The 20158-nt window shown below is 45.4% G+C and overlaps 1 long non-coding RNA gene across 3 annotated transcripts in view; it reads left to right on the top strand.

Annotated features, from left to right (window-relative positions):
* The window catches only part of LOC128906192 (uncharacterized), a 44478-nt gene that overhangs the window by 11280 nt on the left and 13040 nt on the right, over positions 1–20158 (top strand). For 2 of the 3 annotated variants that reach the window (XR_008465094.1, XR_008465093.1), the window contains 3 exons: positions 957–1590; positions 17672–17840; positions 19926–20038. This is a non-coding gene — a long non-coding RNA (uncharacterized LOC128906192). The remainder of the gene's footprint in view (positions 1–956; positions 1591–17671; positions 17841–19925; positions 20039–20158) is intronic. The other variant, XR_008465095.1, reaches the window with a different exon arrangement.

Genomic DNA, 20158 nt, shown 5'->3' with positions numbered 1-20158 from the left:
ACTAAGAGTTAATGTTTATTTAAGATTCAACTTTATGAGCAGTTTTCCTTTATCTCTATACACAGTACAAATTTGGTCTGTTCCCTCAGCTTTTGCATTCAGCTGGTTTGACTGATCTAACATTGCTGATTTACCAGTATAATACAGCTTGTCTGAAAAGAGGGAAGATTGATGTTGGCTGAAATAAAATTCTGCGATGCCTGTGGAGTTTTGTTGCCCTAGATTCCTGGATTGCTACTTATTTTAAAAAAGTATGCAGAACTCTGACTTTAGATTTTCAGAAATGCCTACATTATGTCAGTGTTGCTAATTCTTTGAGTCAAGTCATTGTGGTTAGCCAATCTTGTTTTCCGTGTCTGTGGTAAGATTTTAAATCCAGAAGGCTAACCTCAATGCTCCCCCAAGAAAGCAGGCAGAGATGACAATGCATTTCCTTCTTTGACCTCTGTAGTCAAATTTTATAGAAAGATGGAATCTATTAAATTAGATGAAACGCCAAATCACCTGCATGAGAATGAAAGTGTCAAACCCTGTTCCCGTAGCAATATGTGGGGAAAAAATGGACTGAAACGTATTTTTTAAACTAATTTTTCTTTAAAAATTGTTTTTCTACTAAATTCAGACTATGAACTGTAAAATTCTCCCATGCTTGTGAGTTACACAAGGTTATGTATCACGTCAGAGCAAACTTGAGGTTATTTGGATGTCTGAATTTCTGCATTTTAGTAGTACAAGGTTGTGCGTAGATACTTCTCTTGAATTTCCGGAGTTTGTAACTTTGAGGGGGGGTGGGTGGTAATCATAATATTCTGATTTCTTTACATAACTCTGGCTTAACATCATTTCTCTGGGGAAAATTCCTTGTTTGATATACACTTTGGATACAGGGAGGGGAGGAGGAAGGTTTAAGGGAGATCCTCCCCTGCATTAACTTCTGCCGTTGTCTCCTGTCCTAGAGCTGACACTCGTTGAGAGGGCAGAGTTACAGCTTCACGTGAGCAGTGCCGAGACTGCAGCTGAAAGGGTGGACAAAAATACTCCTTGTAGAGGTCCTGGCCAGCCCTGCTGCCTTCGCACCGAGCACGGAGCCCAGGCTGAGCGATGCCGTGTGAGAAACAGGTCTGCTCCTGCCGGTGCAGGGCTGGGCTGAATCGCTTCTGCTGTGACAAAGGCCACGGTTCAGATCCTCAGCACCTCCTCTCCGTTCACACAGGGGTTGTGTCTCTCCTTCCAATTAGCAACATAATCATCCATGAACGTGAACGAAAGCACTCGGTCCCACCCAGATGGGACTGGAGCCTGGTTAATGAGTGGAAGCTATATAATACCAGCATTACGTCATATAACGAACTTTCGCTTGTTACCATGAAATGTGCTTGCACACTCTGCTTGTACCACTGGAGCTGTGCAAAGCAGCTGAAGCAAACTGGACATTTGGACCAGGCTTGACTCCTGCTTTAAATCAGAGGATTATCGTGATAGAGCAGGAGTATTCATTTTTCAGATCAGTGACAGAGCACACCAATGACAGCAGGTGGGTGACCAAGAGACCTACCAACGACAACCCTTTGCATATGGTGGAATGGACTGGTGAGTACACAGTTCCCTCTGACTGCAGGATTTCAAACAATAAAAGCACGATTTGGAAACTAATTCTAATAGTGGAGGGACAGCTGGCTACTTTGTCACTGATGCATCTTTGGCATTACTTAAAACTGACCTGAATTCTTGATCTGGCCAGTCTGTTGATCTATAATCATTGTGATCTGTTAATTACTTGGCTTAATTACAGCTAATTTATGCTAGTGAAAGGTTTAACTATATGTACATTTTTAAGTTTGCACGTTATTCTTCACTGAGATAATTTTGAGGCATAAAAGAGAGCAAGCAGTGCCTGACAGCCACCCATTTCACAAAGAATGTGGAGCTTTACTGGTAAATTCCCAATACAATATTCTTCACTCAGGCAGTAAATATCGTAGTGGTGAGAAACATCATGTATTCTTCACACACACAACAGGGGACTGGAATCCCTCGCAATACCATTTCGGCCATGCACTTATGACCTGTACTTCCATAATACCTCTTTGCTGTGATATTAGCACCAGACGTAGCATCGGTACACCTACCTTTTCATGTTATCTCTGATAGAAAGATGCAGTTAGCAAATGGCATCAGGTATTAATGCAGAAGTGACCTTTTAATGTCATGCACAGATACACGAAGAAAGAACTGCCACTGAAAACTTCTTATTAAAGATAAAAGTGGGCAGCCTGTAAAAACATTAAGATAAAAAGTAAATCCATTTGCCCTGAGTTTCCCCTGCTATCCCACCTCCTACTGTAAATTGATGTTGTCAGCACTCATGATTTTATCACCAGTCTTGTGATCTTTGATGTTTCACTTAGACTCCAGCTACTAGAGTTGTGTAATGAGGTTAGAAACTCAGCTTTCCTCTTCTTTAATTTCAAGTAAGTTTCTAGTCCTAATGGTTAGAGTATAAAGCTTGCAAATGTGACCCAGGTCACAAAAACAGAAAGCAAAGTAAAAGAGCTCCACATTTATAATTTTACAGACAGGCTTATGATTTTGAGGGTCAAACTGTAGTTCTCAAATGTTGGAGATGGCAATAGTGCCTTGAAAAAAAAAAGTGCCTGAGCAAAGCACCACAATATGTTGCATTTTCCAGGGAAGCATAGTAGCCATTATACCAACAGCAATAATTCTCTTTTCAGATATGCACATTTTGTTATTGACTTTGTTACGCAGCATCTCAGGGTTCAGCCCCAGTTTGTCTGGGCTGGAGGGGATCGTACTGATGCATAACCATATTGCTTGGTGTTGGAGGGCTCATACTGCTTGCTTGTGCTAACACGGAGGAAAAGCTTTGCAGCACTCCCTGGTCCCCTGGCACGGCTGTGCGTAACACCTGTAAAACCAGGTGACCTTCAGTCTTGGAAGGTGATCTGCCATTGATAAAGGGGCATCAAGAAACTAGGAATACTCCACGACTGTCAATCCATCAGCAAAGGGGCAAACCAACCAAGCAAATGCAAATGTATAAATACAATAGCATTGAAAATGGTTGGCTTGACTTAAGAAGCCCAAAATGTACCAAGTGCGGGTTTTGATGTACAGACCAATCACACTCAGCTGTTGATTTTGGCAAACCAAGCTCCCAACAGCAACAACTCAGATTTGAAGGAGACACAATATTTAAATCGAGTTCCAGATTATCAAAGCCTTAACAGTATATCACTAAAAATATGAATTATACCTAGAACTGAAGAGGTATCCAAAGCAGCGAGCAGAGCCTGAGTGTTGTATGGGCACGTTGGTCAAAACTTCTCTGCAGTCCACAGACTGGTGATCCCAAAGGTCCCTCTCTGCTTGCCCTAAATTATTGTGTAATCCGTTCTGGAAGTGACAAAATTACGGATGATGGTGGAAAAGTCTAATTGCAAAGAAGAGGTGGAATTCTCTGAGACCCAGCTTCTACATGAGTAAACAGAATACGTAACAATGTTTCACAAATATAAACATATGTGACAAACTAAAATTTGATTATATTTTTAAATAAGTAGTATTTGAAAATGAACTAAAGAAGCTCAATTTATCCTATACTGTCTCTGTTATTAATTTTGACTTTGAATTCAGCAGTAATTTCCGTTGTAATTTCAGTGAGACTGCCACATTGCTTCTGAACTACTTCCTCTGTAGGAAGCTGAAGAAACTATTATTGAATGTTGATCACTTTGCTGAGTGTTTCAAAGGGCACGTACACTTTTGTGCATCTGGACGCACTTTATTTAAGGCTACGGACTTAGAATCACAGAATGGTTTGGGTTGGAAGGGACCTTAAAGATCATCTAGTTCCAACCCCCCTGCCATAGGCAGGGACACCTCCCACAAGACCAGGCTGCTCAAAGCCCCATCCAGCCTGGCCTTGAACACCTCCAGGGATGGGGCATCCACAGCTTCTCTGGGCAACCTGTGCCAGTGCCTCACCACCCTCACAGTAAAGAATTTCTTCCTAATATCTAATCTGAATCTCCCCTCTTTCAGTTTGTCCTGTTGCTATGCTCCCTGAGAAAGAGTTCCCTCCCCACCCTTCCTGTAGGCCCCCTTTTGGTACTGGAAGGCCGCTATAAGGTCTCTCCAGAGCCTTCTCTTCTCCAGGCTGAAAAGCCCCAACTCTCTCAGCCTGTCTTAGTAGGAAAGGTGCTCCAGCCCTCTGATCATCTTCACGGCCTCTACTGGACCCGCTCCACCAGGTCCATGTCCTTCTTATGTTGGGAGCTCCAAAGGTGGATGCAGTACTCCAGGTGGGGTCTCACTAGGGTGGAGTAGAGGGGCAGAATCACCTGCCTCGCCCTGCTGGCCATGCTTCTTTTGATGCAGCCCAGGATGCGGTTGGCTTTCTGGGCTGCACGTGCACATTGCTGGCTCATGTTGACCATCTCATCAACCAGTACCTCCAAGTCCTTCTCCTCAGGGATGCTCTCAAGCCGTTCTCCGCCCAAACTGTATTTGTGCTTGGGATTGCCCTGACCCACGTGCACTTGGCCTTGTTGAACTTCATGAAGTTTGTACGGGCCCACCTCTCAAGCCTGTCCAGGTCCCTCTGGATGCCATCTCCTTCCCTCCAGCATGTCAACTGCGCCCCATAGCTTGGTGTCATTGGCAAACTTGCTGAGGGTGCACTCAATCCCATCCATGTTGCCAACAAAGATGTTAAACAGCACCTGTCCCAGTACTGACCCCTGAGGAACGCCACGCATCACTGGCTGCCACTTGGACATCAAGCCATTGACCACAGCCCTTTGAGTGCTGTCATACAGCCAATTCTTTATCCACCAAATGGTCCATCTGTCAAATCCATGTCTTTCTAGTTTAGAGACCAGGACATCGTGCAGGACAGTGTCAAATGCTTTGCACAGGTCCAGGTAGATGATATCACTTGCTTTTCCCTTATCCACCGATGCTGTAATGTCATCGTAGAAGGCCACCGAATTTGTCAGGCATGACTTGCCCTTGGTGAAGCTATGTTGGCTGTCACCAATCACCTCCTTATTTTCCATGTGCCTTAGCAGAGATTCCATGAGGATCTGCTGCATGATCTTGCCAGGCACAGAGGTGAGACTGACTGGTCTGTAGTTCCCCAGATCTTCCTTTTTTCCCTTTTTAAAAATGGGGGTTATGTTTCCCCTTTTCCCGTCAGTGGGCACTTCACCGGACTGCCACAACTTCTCAAATACGATGGCTAGATTTAAATTTTTTTCTCTATATATTAAAGCACTGTGGAAAATCTGTGTCTTGCAAGAGGTATATTCTTCAGCCTTGGGAACTTCTAAGTAACTTGGAAAATTAGATTGAAAATTCGTCTCCAGGGTGTGCAAAGCACTGGAAATGTCTACATCTTTCTATGTTATTTTCTGTGAAGAGGATCTTCACTTTCTCTTCATGTTCCCTCCCTTTCTTTGTACTCTTTTCCAGCTTCTTTCTAGCTCTATTATCTCTAATTACTTTCAAATATACCCAAGTCATCATCCCCGTATTGAAATTAACTGTCTCTTATTCTCAGCTATGCAGGCCTCTGCTGCTGTGATACCAAAGTCAGGTGTATTTCTAAAATCTAAACTGAGTAAGGCTCAAAAGATTGTCCCACCTGTTTTGTTCCTGCTTCCACTGCAGTCTGTGGCAAGACTTCTGTTGCTCTGGCAGGACAATTTGATGCTGGTTGTGATTGTTTTTTAAATAATGGAAAGCGTATGAACTCCTTGTGGTACATCTGTGTCAATAAAGCTGTGTTCAAGCCATTGATTTGACTTTGAAACTCCACAACATATGAATTAAGATGCTAGAATTGCCATCCTGTGAGCCTGTCTCCTTTTCTGCCTCACTAAGCATTAATTATTGTGGTCTTGACACTCTGTTCTGTCCTTTTCTTCTCTTTCTTCCTCCCTGCTCCCCACTGTCACTCCCAATGGCTGGGGAGTCTTCCCAGTAAAGCAATCCGGTTCATCTCCCAATAAAGGGCCATCAGCCAACACATTCTGGGCCTAAATTCATCTCATAAATATTGGTACAGGCTTAAATAAATGCAGCCCCTCAGTTAATGTACTAGATTTCAATGGAATTACATGGGGAATTAATTTTCCTCTGTCTGTAGTCTGAAAAACAATAAAATGGGGAGATGCTTAAATTCTATGGCTCGGCTTTCCAAAGTGGTTGAAAGACTGGTTCTTGCGTGTTGCCCATGAGTGTAGACTGTAGCAAGATACTCTGATGTGTGTGTCTTTTCTCTACAAACACATGACGTATTAGGCCTTGCTGATAAAGACAAAAGCACCTCTAGTTGGCAACTCCATTGAAAGGCAGCCTGTGGAGCTGCACGGTTATTTATTACATGTAATGGCATGTATTTTAGGATGTGTGTGTAATTTCTGCTACGTGTGACGACACCTATTTTTGCACGTTTATCTCTTTGGATAATAACAAGAGTTATGATTAGTGTAGCACTTTACAAAGAAGTGTACCAACAGCAGCTGCAGGAATTAATCTGACAAGGTCCAGCGGAGTTGGTCTGGCATGTGCTGGTGTCTGTAATACTTCCTTAACTCTGCGTGCCTCGTGATTTGCTCTAGTACCTAAGCGAAAAGATGAGTATCAGGATATTCTAGTACAACTGGATGGGAAGACACACAAATAAAGAACCCGTGATGAACTTTTCAGCTAAAACTTCGTTCCCTTTTCTTTTTTTTGATTCCACTCATTCATCTCCCATCCTTTCTGTCTGCATATTATACACTGTTCTCTTTCTTTACCATCTTTTTCCCCGTTGCCCTGTGCCTTTTCCTTCCCAGATGAAACATCCCTCTTTTTCCCATTCATTGCACCTAGTAGGTTCTCTCCATGTAGTTCATCATTTCTCTCCCTTACTTCCCCTGCTCATCCTAACATCTTGGGCAGGAGTAATGGAAGCAATGGTTTCTGAAAGAGCAAACCATCCTCTAGAGTAGTGTTTCTCTCTCTAGAGAAACACTGCAGATCATTATTTTTCTCTCTCCGTTAATGGAGAAACAGAAAATATATGAAGTCAGCTGATAAATGGTAAACGTGTAGATGACAGTCCTTTTGCTGCAAGAGGTATCATAAACACAAGGTACCCACAGGTATTTGATATGAGCAACATCTTCCTTGACTCTCGGTATTCTCATTCCGTATCTATGTATAGCTGATGTCTGTACGAACACACTGAAAGTCCAGATCTGGGCATTAATGAAGTGAATGGGGTTCTAGTGTGGAAGATGCAAGAAAATATTCTTTTATCTCTTCCAGAATGGGCAGCACACAAATTGTAACAATTTGCATGCTGATTGTTATCATGATAAAACTGAATCTGTCCAAGAGCCTTTTGCTGACTCTTCACGGATCAGTTAGGTCTGTTCTCACAGTGAAATGTGTTTGAACTGTAGCGTTACCATTTCAAATTATTTTCTAACTAACTGCTCTCTGAAAATAGAAGAAAAATAAGAATACAATAGTCGGGACCCCTTATAAAATCTTCCTAGAGGAGTCCAAGGATACTCACCATTGGTCTCAATAGAGCTTTCACACATCCTTGAAAGGAATTCATTAGGCTGGAAAAGCTGGCTAGAAACCAGCCTTCCTATAATGTCTTCCATAATTTGCTTCAAGGGACACATTTATAGTCACTCAGCCTTTTTTATAGATCTTGTGCAAGATGAAGGGCTGGGTCACAATTGCAAGACTTTAATGAATAGATGTTTGTTGCATGCCACAACCCAAATAATTTTTCAAGCATCTCAGTGCAGTGCAGGCTTTTCAGTATGGACTTTCCCAAGGATATGCAACAGGATGAGAGCTGCAACCTCTGGAATCACAACGACAGAGTGACCGTTTTTGTCCCAGGTTCTCCTTCTTCCATGCTGACCCGTTCAGATGCAGGAAGAAAGCATCCAGCAACTGCAATTTCTACTCTTGATTGTTTTCAAGGACTTGAAGGTTTCAGCTATTTCTTTTTATTCATATTAACTTCTCTACAAGCTTGTATGGAGACAGATTACAAGAGAAAGACTCCTCCAATTAACATAACATCACTGAAACTTTGAATATCTATCAGACATGGCCAGATCTTGGCATAACGTACTGCTTTTCAAAATAGTCCTAAGATCTTCTTCATGAAGTCTGTTTAATTTACGAGAATTGTCTGTCATTCCCATTCTACCAAATGCTGCTATTGGTTTATAATGCTTAGAGAGAAAGGGAACAACAGCAACAAAAAAAAAACATTTTTTGGGTGTGAAGCTTATGGGAGTTTTAGAATAGGGAAGTAGATTTGGCTGCTGACCTTTAATTGCCAAATACAAATACAGTCAGAAACTTTTTATCTGAAGGTAGTCCAATTTAAGAACTAGCTCCCTTCCTAATGCTCCTTATCTTTCCGAGAAAACTGGGCATATTGGCACTGGGCTTTATTGCTGGACCTTTTCCCCCTGATCACAAACATTGGAAGCTACGTCTTAGCAGGGTAAGCCAAGTAGCTATTGCACAAAGAAACACTGAATGCATTTCTATATTGCAGCAGAAACAGCCTTGAGTCACCATATTGATATACAAAGGATCTGATAGTAAACCATTTATTGGCAGCCAGGAATTTCTTTTGAAAATGGTTCTTTTTCTTTGACATCCCCACATATGTGCTGAAGGATGCTGGTACAGTTCGCTTTCTATCAAAATAGGATATAATGTGTGACTGTGTTCTAGAAAAGTGTTACCTTTTTTAACAGATTTATAATTTTTTAATGTCAGGCCACCACAAAGCTTTCAAGCAATAGCTGCTGGCCAAAATTACATTAGGAAAGTGCACGTTATGCTCCATTTCCCTTAAGGAAGAGGAGGTAAACATAGGCAATCTGGACTGGGAGGGCCAGAGCAGAGGTAAGGAGGCAGCCAGCTCCCCAGCGCTTTGGCTTTCCCTGTGCTCTTCCTAAGGTCTCTGCTGGATTCGGCCATGGCAGTTTCAAAGAAAGATAACGGGGCATTTCCTGAAACGATCAGAGCCCTTTGCTTTCATGCCTATATCCGTATTTAAGAGAGAGGTAGCTGGTCCTCAGCTTTCCAGGGCAGGCCTGTTAGGCTGTGTGAGACAGACAAGCTGCTCCTGCCCGTGCCTTCTCAGCAGGGTATGAGCTTGGGCGCTGAGCCACGCTAATAGAGCTCCATGGCTCCTAGACAGTGGCTGGCACAAGTCCGGTTGGCTTGGCGTGCGGGCAGGGTGAGCTCACATCTGTCTGCACCTGTCTGTGCTGACAGAGTTAAAAACCAGGGTGGAAAAAAGAAACAGGAGAAAACCTAAATGAGCCCCCCCTGAATCCCCCTGGGGTGAGCGGGCAGAGTGCTCGGAGTCAGGGGGATGCTGGGGTGCAGCCACCGGCACGGCGGGAGCTGCTGGGCTGCATCTCGCCTCTGCAAGAGAGAGGGAGGCTCCAGAGCCAGCTCCTTCCACATCGCCCGCAGGAGCTCAGCAGGAACAACAGCTCTTGCTGAGTTTCCACGGGTGGCCCATACACCCATTTCTTCCCAAAATGGCAATACAAAAGTAGCAATACAAAATACCAAAGAAGGGATATTGTATTCTGCTGAATGCCAGTGACTCCGAGGAATGGGCAACACAGTGTGATTATTGCATCCTGAGGGGGAGACGGAGACAGCATCCACAAAGCGGGAAACAATATTTATGGTGAATTCACGCTGCTGACGGACATACCTGCTCCATAGTGCTGGTGGATGCTGTTCCTTCAATCTGCAGGGAAAAGCAATGCCCTCTAAAGCTTAGTGGCATTTTGAAACACCTGTGAAGTCTGTGCAGCACAACCCAAAACTATTACCTGGTTAGTCACCATGCTGCTAATTGCAACAGTCACTTTATACTGGGGAAGCTGGGTTAAGGAACTGAGCTCAGGAATAAAGACCACCTAATTTAGGTCCCCATTAGTCATTGCAAAAGCTGAAATTATGGTCCTGACTGCAGCAGGACAAGGCGGGTCACCTAGATTGGACATTTAGGCTTCATATGCAGAGGGTGAGTCAAAAAGCCAATCTGCTTGCCCAGGTGAAGGCAGAGTTGGTGGGATGGAGCCGGTGCTAAATGCTGCGTTTGCGTTCCCTGCCCTCCCCGAAGCTCCAGCCCTTGCCCGAGGGCTGCCCACGGGAACTGCTGCCCTTTGGGCTCCTGGCCCCAGAGGAGCCTCTTCTCTTGGGTGCCAAACTGAGCCGGGTTCGCTCTTTTTTAAGAAACAACCGGTGGCACAAGGCTGAGCAGAGCCTGCAGTGTGCTTTTCATGCTTCCCAAGCGTGTGTCCAAATGGCTGTGAAAAAGATGGGGAGAGATTTCACCTCCATCGCCATGTTTCTGTTTGCGTTTGTCGTCTTCTTCTGAGTATGCCTTTCCAGTGATCTTTCAAGTGATTTGTAGGATTTGGCCTAAATCTAGGTTGCAGAAGAGCTTAGATGGAAGAACGACCTGGCTTTCAAGCTGAGGAGAAGGGCTCCTCAGGGATTAGGCAATGATGGTGGTGAGGCAGTGCTCCCTTTGGCACCTCTGGAACTAAGGTGCCTAAATTCTGCCTAAATCCAGAGGTGAAGGAGCACAGATAACACCCTGAGTACCTTTCTTAAAAAGCAGTCAATACATAAATTGCTTCTCCTGCCCTTAGACAGCCTGCATTGTTTGGTTGGGAGGCAGAAGGAAGCGGGGTCAGGTGTTCCTTTTGTGCTCAGTGAAATGGTATCTGTGTGCCCAAGAAGCTGGAAGGGATATCTGAGGTCACCGAGTTCAGCCCTTCACTGCTGCAGACAAACATGATGTCACCCCTTTCATTACAGGAGCAAACTCCCATTCTAAAAGTAGTTAGTTCTGCTTGTTTTCTTTTTTTTTTTCTCCGCCTGTTTTGCTCTCCTCTCCTCCTGCAGTAAAGTTATGTCCAACCTTTCTTTTGATTTTTGAGCCTGTGTTTATTCCAGGCTGGTTTTACCTATTATACTCTTATGTCTAGCCCTTCTCTCCACACTTTTTGTATTTCTGGTGAGTGGAAATGGAAGATGATACTCTTCTATCTAGTCCTTGTCTCCACATTTTTTGTGCTTCTGATGAGTGGAAACGAAAGATTAAATCCACAAGAAAAGAGTTCAGTATCACATTTGTGCATATGAAATACTCAGCCCACTAGTGCTTGATTAGACAATTTTGAGATACAGGGAAATTATAATTACATTGGTCACAATACATTTAACTGAACATCTGAAGTAGCCATTAAAAAGAAAACCCTTCTTGGACCAGAAGAACTTTTATTTTATTAAACAATTTATAATTTGCTCATATGGTTCTTGAAGATACTTATAGCAGAATTATAAAGTAGCTTATTTCACTTAGTGTCACTTTACATTTTACCAGTTGGAAGATCTGCAAAGTGTTTCACAAGACAGAGATAAGTCCCCTGGAACCTTCCAATCGCGTCTGAAAAACTTGGGCTCCTTTGCTCTCCCTTAGTCGTAGCATATTCCAGCTACCAGCGATGTCCCAGCCATCCAGAGCCCCCACCAGCAATCTGGCATCTTTTTGCTCTTCGTCTCTGTCACATCAGACTTGAGACACGATTTGAAGCCAGTTTCGTAATGGAGGGAGAACAGAAAAGCACCGGCTTGGGAGCAAAATGATGAGGGTAGAAAAATGTTCGCTAACTGTGTGCAGGTGACTGTGGTTAAAAGGAAGTGTGAACATTTGCTGGCTTGCCTAGCACAACAGAACACTTTGAGCGGCCTTCCCTCCTGATACATTCAAGGCAATTTTATTTCGAATTTCTTTCCAAGTAAAATTTTGAACTTGTTTTTTGAACAGTTTAACACGTTGGTCCCTGGACATTCTGCCCAATGCCTGTAAGACTGCTGCTTCTTCCCGTCCGTCCTCAAAGCTTGGCTCTCCCCCATTGGCTATAACATGTAAAAACTTGGATAGGTGTAATCAGCAATACGTATATTGGTTCACAATAACACAAAACCAGTTGGAATTTGCCTATATGCATAATCAGCACTACATGTATAGATTCATGATAACACAGCCAATTTGAATTTATATATATATGCATAATCAGCATCGCATGTATTGATTCACGATAATACAAAGCTGATTTGCAAATCTGTACATACTCCCGAATTGCACGGAACCATTTGGATGTCTCAACTCATGGTTTGTGTGGAGCATTCACCTCTGTAGGATGATTCTATGAGTAGTTACATAGGTACATCCAGACCCTGGGTCTGCAAAACCGCATCCTCCCTCCGAGGATTTGGGTGCTGGTGCTCCGGGCCAGCTGGGATGCAGGGTGGCTGCCGCCCGGGTGTGGGCTGCTGGGGAAGGGGCTGTGTGAGACGAGCTGGGAGAACCCCATCAGGGGTCAACCCCTTCACCCGGAGCTGCCTCTGCTCCAGCCCTCACCCCGTCCTCGCCTGAGCAATGCTGTGGCTGAGCCTGGCCACGTCCCTCGCTGTCCCTCGCCTTCCTGGCTCGATCTCGGGGCAGCCTCATCCCATGCCCAGGCTGGTGCTCCTGACCCCGCGCATGGGGCAGCTCAGGTGCGTGGAGCCGAGAGACGTGCTCTCCTTCGCGGGACACGGCGTGGGCTTCGGGGCAGGGGAGGCACAGGCACGTATTCCTCACATTCGGGATTAGCAGTACTGGGCCCCGTTCCTGAGCAGGCACCTGAGTGCTGCGGTCATGTATCTTTCTATAAATTATTACTTCACTTCATCACTCGCAGCCTCTTTTCATCACCTCTTTTCCTTCAGACTGATGACCGTTTGGGGATGGAAGGCTTTTTTCCTCTCCGGCTGGACCAAGGCCATTCAATGGAGTGAGCGGCAGGAGGTACTGAAAGAGAGATACTGCTAGCACTGTTTCCACATACCCAAAGACTGATCTTTATGCAGCTGAGACTACAAGGGATATCCCTTAAAATAAAGGCCAGCTTATTACCCATCTTCTCCAACTCCTGTGGAACTAAATATCCTGAAGTTGAGAGGAGCTGCTGCACAAAGCTTCTTTATAGCTCTCAGTGTGCCTTCTTTGCTGGCTCCAGCTGCCCCTACGCTCTGTTTTTCCTCAGTCTTTTCTTCAATATTTTTTCCAGTTGACTTAGTTATTACAGTACATGGACCAGGCTGAGGAAAATACACTGAAGGTTGGAGCTGGCAGAGCAGGGGGAGCTGCGAGGGAAGTGCTTTTGCCATCCAATGACATCATCTGCGCAGTAATTGGTCACATTCCCGCGGATGGGAGGCACTGGCCGGCGTCCTTGGGCTTACTTCCGTGATACAGAACAGAGCCGGTGCCTGTCTCCTGCCAGCCTCTTTCATTGCCAGCCTTCTGGCAAGGCTTAGGACATTTATAAAAACAGTACAGTACTTTATTTAGCCTCTAGTGAGAAAAAGTCACTTCACAGCTCCAGTTTCGGCACAAGGCACTAACAAGCAGATTTAAAAAAAAAATAAAAATCCCTAACATAAAAACATTTCAAATGAATACACGAAAGTTGATTTGTATTCCAGATGACCTCGCAAATCAGGAGATTGAGCTGTGCCTTTTATCTCCAGAGAAATGGGTTCAGATCCTGATTAGCCCATAGAGGAAATTCCATTTAATCGTCTAATTTTGGTGGGCTGAAAAGCTGTTCCCTGCCTAGAACCACCATCTATTATGGCATGATTGGCAGTCTGTGTTCAAGACAGAACAAGAACTTCACCTCATCTCTACTCCTATTACTTCATCCTGCCATCAGCTCGCGCTACCTAACCCTCCACTTCCAAAGAGCCTGAGAAAATAGCCGGAGTTTATGGCATGATCAGCGTCATCCCAGCTGTGCCCGGGCAGAGCGGTGCCCGCGGGCCGTTAGTAGGGGCTGTGGTGGTGCCAGGAGGAGAATGGCGAGGTGGCAGAGGGGAGCCTGAGAAAATGAGAAGGACGCTGTTGGGGGAAAGTTTCAATGGAAGGAGATGGAAAGTAGACAAGGAGGGGAAGAACAGGGGATGAGGATGGACAGGGAGGGGATGCGTGGATAAACTAAGGGTGGTATGCAGGTATGCCCGGAGCTGAAGGCAATAAACCAAAACTTGTCTAACTCCATCTAATCGGCAGAAGGAAACGTCAGCTGTGGGAGGGAGTTTCTCAGGGTCACTTCGTTGAATGGTTTCACTGTGTCCGGTGGTCCTGGTTGGTATAGAAATGCCCTTAGTGTGACAAAAGTGGCTTAGCATTGTTGTTTTCCCAAGTGTTCGTTCCCCAGAGCATGAAACACTCTGTTCTGTAGAGGATTTGCTAGGCTGATCAGCAGCCAACTCAAGTCTCCATCATATCTTTGCAGAAGCCACAGGTAAAGAAAAGAAATGCTCATCTCCAGTCTAACCACTACAGTATTTCCAAGTTGTTCAGTTGTATTTCTCCTGACAGCATGAGAAGCTCGTGTGGCGTCCTGTTAGGTCCTCTCTATGGGCAGAGCAAGTGGAGGAACACAACAGAAATTGGTACTGTGGCACTAGTAAGGCTTATGACCCTGTTCTGTGCAGTGCTGTCCGCAGACACAAAACGTTGTCACTCCAAAGTGGCTGCAGGAGCAGACAACAGATGAGAACCTGTAGGTGATGGCAGTGAAGGCATTGCTGTCACACTAGGAGGGCATGTCAGCCAGACCTCACTGTTGTCTTTGCCCTTTTCATGACCACCTTTGGCGTGAAAACAGTGAATGCGCCCACAGAATACTGCTGTTGGGGTGATCTTACTTGGGACAACAAAACCTGAATTTAGAATATTACTGGGGAAAAATGTTATAAAATCAGCCTGATGATGAAGTGCGAACTACTGCACTTTGGGAGGAGAAATGCAAAAAGGAGTACTGGAGTATTGTGTGCAGCTCTGGAGTCCTCAGCACAAGAAGGACACGGACCTGTTGGAGCGGGTCCAGCGGAGGGCCATGAAGATGATGAGAGGGCTGGAGCACCTGTGCTGTGAGGACAGGCTGAGAGAGCTGGGGTTGTTCAGCCTGGAGAAGAGAAGGCTCCGGAGAGATCTTATAGCACCTTCCAGTACCTAAAGGGGGCCTACAGGAGAGATGGGGAGGGGCTCTTTATCAGGGAGTGTAGCGATAGGACGAGGGGTAACAGTTTTAAACTGAAAGAGGGGAGATTTAGCTTAGATATTAGGAAGAAATTCTTTACTGTGAGGGAGGTGAGGCACTGGCACAGGTTGCCCAGAGAAGCTGTGGATGCCCCGTCTCTGGAAGTGTTCAAGGCCAGGCTGGATGGGGCTTTGAGCAGCCTGGTCTAGTGGGAGGTGTCCCTGCCCAGGGCAGGGGGTTGGAACTAGATGATCTTTAAGGTCCCTTCTGACCCAAACCATTCTGTGATTCTATGAAAAAGAGGACCTCGCAGCTGAGCAGCAGCATCAGGAGGGACTGAGGGCACAGAGTGGACTAAAGGTGGAATATAAGGATGATATCGGGTGTCCTTTTCTGTCTGCTGTTACTCCACAGCAAAAGCCGCCATCTGTAACCCTGTTGCTCATCATCTCCTTTCACCTGAGATTTTGGCTTCTTTATATCTGCTTATACCTCAGCCTTACCTGGGTCTGTTAAAGTGATGATTAGAGAAGACCTGTTATTTGAATTACTGACTCTAACCTGGATCATTTCCCCAGATTGTGTTGGGGAGCGATTATTCGGCAGTTGCACTGGTTGACCTGGGAGGGGGAGAGCCCGCAGCTGAGGGGGGGTTATAAGCAGCTGGAGTGGGTGAAAAGAAATAAACTTTTCACCCAGCTCAGCTGCAGGCAGAACAGGATGTGTGACTGCAACCTAAGACATAGGAGATAATTATTCTACTCCACTTGGCACCAGTAAGGCCTCAGCTGGAATACAGTGTCCAGTTTTGGGCACTGCACTGTAAGAAAAATGGAGACAAACTGGAGAGAGTCCAGCAGAGAGACAGTAGAAATATCGGAGGCATAGAAGGAAAAACCTAGGAGGAAATGTTGAAAGGATTGTTTGTTTAGTCTGGGAACAGTGGAGTCTAAAGAAGAGACATGATAAAAATCTTGCAATATGTTAAAGTTTATTGTAAGGAGGATAGCGATAAATCTTTCCCCGTGGCCACTGGCGGATAGGGAAAGAAAGAACCAGCTTCATTTGCAGCTAATAAAATTTAGATTTGACTTTAGGAAAAACCTTCTAGATAAGAGGGCGATGAAGTAAAGCTAGCTAGGGAGTGCATGGGTCTTGTTAAAATTCATAATAAAGGTGTTTTATTTTAATAATGAGCATTGAAAGAATAAAGATGGTTTTATTTAAATAACTATTTTGGGCTTGTGCCTGGGACTGGATCTCCGCACGTCGACAGTACAACCATGTAGATGCACTTGCAAGAAGTAGCTCTTGGACTGCAAGCTTCAGGGCATATACTCTTTTTTCATGATCAGCGTGTACAAAACCCAGCATCTTGTGACTGATCTCTTATTGCGGGATCTCTACCTGCCGCTGCAATACAAATAAGCCACGATGTAACGCAAGGATTTGTATAAAACTTTACAAATACAGGAATAACCTTTCTCTTACGATTTCCTTTCTGGCCCCACTGTATTTTTTTCCTTGCAGGTTCATATCCTCTGTCTCTAATACCTTCTTTGTAGATTTGCAGTCTGTGCACAGCTAGAGACGTATCCACTGATTGCTGTTAATCCTTTGAGTGTTTTTACATTATACGGCATATGTCCAGTGAAAGTTCTGTTGTATGGTTTTAACGATACTTGCTAATCCTCCAGTGACACTACTGGAAACAGCAAATTGCACCATCGTGTTTCCGTCCCAGGAAGTTCTCAGGCCATGAATTGGGTTTTCTTCCACAGCAGAGAATCAAAAAACCTCTTAATATTTTCAGAAGTTCGGTCTAATGTATTTGCAAACTTAGAGAGGAAGAGGAAGGTTGGTCTAAAGGCTGGATGCGGAGGTGGGAAGTCAGCACACAAAGGTCCCACACTGGGTCCTTGGATTTGCCTGTGACGTCCCAGACGTTAAAATCTATGGCTGTAGCTGGTCAAAGTTTTTTCATGAGGCTTATGACAGAACATGGATTTTTTCTCATGAAATAAAGTCAAGTCTATCAGGAAATACATTTGTTACAGAATGAACTTTCTAATCTTAACCTGTTTGGTTAACTAAGTCTAACTTTAGGTATGAGTGTTTTGGGTTTTCTGCTCCTTGGTTTAAATTTAGTTGCAAAATCTGTTAGAGGTGTTTTACTTTCCTTTAAATTTCAGATATATGTGCTTAACATTCATTCCACTTTGAGATAATTTATCTGTAAATGAACACTAATCAACAAACCTGAGGTCACGGCTACTGTGCAATACTGCTAATATTTTGAAGACGAGTAATACTATGCCTAAATCCCATTTAAAGAGCATATTCATTGGAGTACCAGAGCAGTACAAATCAGCAAAACAAAATAGCCAGTTAAACTGGGTTTATAGCTGCTTTGCTTTCCAGAAAAGTACAAAGCACCCACAGGGTATTAATTACCATATTAATTAATAATTTTTTTACAGTTCTTTGCAGAAGATAGGTGTCTACAGCACGACTTGTGAAGAACCGAGAAGTGGTCACTCTTATCTATTAAAATAAGCTGGGAAAGGAAGCCATATCTCATTAACCTCCTCTACACATCCGCTGGGTGACAGGAGAACTTCTGGAGATGGTTTGAGCCCAGGCTCCATGGTGAGCCTTCCAGCCCCTAACTCTTGGTTGTTCTGCAGGGGATTAGGATAATCGCGTGCTCCCAGGTCTTCCTGTTAGAGCTGTGGCAACATGAAAAGTTTACTGGGATAGGAGGAGAAGACGGGAAAGGGGTGGAGGGAGGAGAGGGGGAACTCATCTGCCCTGATTTAGATATTGAACAACTGGACTTCAAAGACTCTGTTAGTCACCCCAGGCTCCACGTACAGTCAGTGGAGAGGAAAAGGAACTCGAGAGAGATATTTGTCTCCTTTCAGGACAGGAAATGCCTGTTTCTCTGCTGCCTGGATGAGACATCTAGGTATCTAGCTACTTGATGTGTGAAGTTAGCTGGGGTGACCTTGCATGGCCTATTGGTTATGGCACTTTCGTAGGAGGAGAAAGCCTGAGCTCTGGTCTCTGCTCCAGGGACTTCTGATAGAGTTCGTGCAAATTACAGGTCATACAGACATGAGCAATAATGAACGCACAGCCTCCCTCCGCCCTCCTGCCCAGGAGAGCACATTATAGGTGGTGAGGTGTTGCCAAGGAAGGTGGGAGATGTGTGTTTGAACGTCCTACTACAGGAGAAGGAATTCAGTCCATGCACCACTTCCCCGAGAGTGCTCCTAGCATCGGGCAACTGCCTGAAAGTGGGAACAACCTCCTCTACAGTCCCTGCTTTGCCTGAGAGGCAGTGCCAACTCCCATTACCTTTTGTAAGGAGGAAGACCACCATTGAGGTCTTGCCATGACCTGGAAGCCCTGGCAGACTGGTCACTTTAGCAGTTTAGGCTGAAGAGCAGTTTCAGAGGTCCAGATGGACTTGGAAGTGAGCTGGCTGCCGAACTTTTCATGCTTGTCAGGCCTGAGGCTCTACCTAGGCAGGAACATGAAATGTCAAAGTTAAAAAGACGTCCCTTCACTCATCCATACCTGACATCTAGGCAAAGCAAACCTGACGTCTCTCTCACAAGCGTGTCAAACCAAGCTCTTGCTGGCCTTTCCCTGGCTTTCTGACAGCCCCTGGACGATCCATGGTGGCTCTCAGGAACGAGCCCAGCTGAAGGGCTCTAAGGGACGGCTCCTCAAGGGCACTCTGTTTTCCCAAAGCCTTGCTGCACGCCACGGTGAGAGCCTTGCAGGCAGAAGGCTGTGCTGTGGGCCCATGGGAGGGAAAGCGGGAGGAGGAAGGACACAACACATCACATTCTGCATCGTGGATTATGTGACTTTGACATGTCCTGTATCTCCCAGCGCCGCACCAGGGAGGTAACACTGTGCCGCGCTGTGTTAGCAGTGCTCACTTTAGAAAGTTATTGTTAAATGACACAGAATCACAGAATGGTTCGGGTTGGAAAGGACCTTAAAGATCACCCAGTTCCAACCCCCTGCCATGGACAGGGACACCTCCCACTAGACCAGGCTGCTCCAAGCCCCATCCAGCCTGGCCTTGAATATTTCCATGGAAAGGGCATCCACAGCTTCTCTGGGCAACCTGTTCCAGTGCCTCCCCACCCTCACAGTAAAGAATTTCTTCCTAATATCTAAGCTAAATCTCCCCTCTTTCAGTTTAAAACCATTACCCCTCATCCTATCGCTACATTACCGTCTCATCAGAGGTTCTCCAGTTGTCATGTCTACCGTGTCCTTATGGGGCAGCTCCGTAGATAACGCCTGCTGCGTGGCACCACGCCGGAGCTGCACGTGCATGGCAAGGGACGCCACTCTTATCTCCTTCTTCAGCTCCTTGCAGAAGGAGGGAGGCTTACAGATGAGCCCTTCGCCCTACTGCGGGCCAGCTCCTTGGTTTGCATTTAATTGCACCTCAGGAATCGGAATCCTCGTCGCTTGGGAAGCAAAATCCTTTGGCACTGTAACCAGACCAAGCCCATCCTTGCTGGCGTTATGGCCCCTGATAGCTTTTCCACATTTCACACGGGACTGGGCTCTCGAATGCTTTTCACAAACTTGACCAACTCCCGCCAGCGGCTGGTGGGGTTTGGTTGCCCGCTGATATTTTGCTTATTCCAAATGAACTCCACACCTTGATCATTGGGTTTTCTTTTCTTTTTTTCTTTTTTTCAGCAGAGAAACGGGCGAGTGAAGGCGCATCACGTGTGGCGTCTGGGAGCAGTGTGGAGGCGGCCAGGCGGCCGTTGCAGGGGTTTGGCACCTCGTGCGGGAATGAGCACATGCAGGTAGAATGTTATTCCGCTGCTCCCGCTGAGCGCTGGGCGGCTCGCGCGCTGCTGAATCCTGAAGCGGAGCGAAAAGCAGCTGGTTAAGGTGGAATTTGAAAATCAGTCATAAGATAAACA

This window comes from Rissa tridactyla, chromosome 2 (genome assembly GCF_028500815.1).
Source record: "Rissa tridactyla isolate bRisTri1 chromosome 2, bRisTri1.patW.cur.20221130, whole genome shotgun sequence".
Lineage (NCBI taxonomy): Eukaryota > Metazoa > Chordata > Aves > Charadriiformes > Laridae > Rissa > Rissa tridactyla.
The sequence above is the reverse complement of the archived record's forward strand: the minus strand, read 5'-3'. Positions and strand labels throughout refer to the sequence as shown.